Source organism: Propithecus coquereli, unplaced genomic scaffold (genome assembly GCF_000956105.1).
Source record: "Propithecus coquereli isolate 6110/MARCELLA unplaced genomic scaffold, Pcoq_1.0 Scaffold415, whole genome shotgun sequence".
NCBI lineage: Eukaryota > Metazoa > Chordata > Mammalia > Primates > Indriidae > Propithecus > Propithecus coquereli.
The window spans coordinates 1,241,118-1,242,288 of record NW_012149897.1 but is presented as its reverse complement, the minus strand read 5'-3'; positions in this window follow the sequence as shown (position 1 = coordinate 1,242,288).

Below are 1,171 nucleotides of genomic sequence, written 5' to 3'. Positions count from 1 at the left end.
GAGTAGACTAGCTTGCCAAGGAAGATGGTAATCTAAATGAATAAAAATATATCTAATTATCTCAATTTTCATAACTTTTAAAAGAATTCTCTTACTATTCACTCCCAATTTTTTATAAATTAAGATACAATGTACATAAAGTTCACAAATATTAAAAATATAGCTTAATGAATGGTTACATATAGATACATCTTGTAACTACCACAAAGATCAAAATATAACATTCATCTGAGAAGGTTCCCTGATGCACCCCCATGTCTATAGTAACCACAACTCTTCTGACCTCTATCATCATATATCTATAGATAAGCCGTACATGATTTCAATCTCATATACATAGAATTATACAGTATATACTCTTTTGTGTAGGCTTCTTTAATATTACATTATGTTTGTGAGCTTCATCCATGATGCTGTGTGTATAAGTGGTTTGTTCTTTTTCATTGCTATGTAGTATTCCATTGTGTGAATTTATTATATTTTACTCACCCATTTTACAATTGATGGACCTTTGGGTTATTATGACTAAAGCTGTTGTAAAGAGAAACGGTACTCATTTCCATTGAGTATATACCTAGGAGTGGAATTCCTGGGTCTTTTTACTTTATTTTTCTTTCAATTCCTTTTTTTTTTTTTTAGCCGTGGACCATAATCTTCTCTATCTAAGTTGTCAAATGAGCCATTACAATGTGCATCATTTTAGGCCTGAGAGCTGTTCCAGGTGGCAGATTCCCCAGATTTCCCAGGGTCCATCAGTAGGGTTATACCTTTCATGGTTCATTGCCCACAGCACTCCTGATGGATTTTGCTCTCCCTTTTCCTTCTCCCCAACTTGTTTTATATATGCATCTCCTGACAATGTGTGAGAAAAAAGGTAGACTATTGAAGGAGACATCTAAAGACTTTCTTTTTATCTATTCCTCACTGAAATATTGTGTGGCATAGCAGAGAAGTGCTGGGTCAGTATGACAGGCCTGGCTTCCTGTTAATATATCCAGACTAGGTTTCCACTTCTTAGGCCAGAGGCTGTGGAGTAAATAACATCAGTTAACTGCACCTCAGCCAGAGGGTTCATTTGTATCAGTGCTTCCAAAACCTGGCTGCAAATCAGGTTCATCTGGGGTGATCTTAATGTTTGTTTTTGTTACAAAAGTGGAACATGTTAATGGGA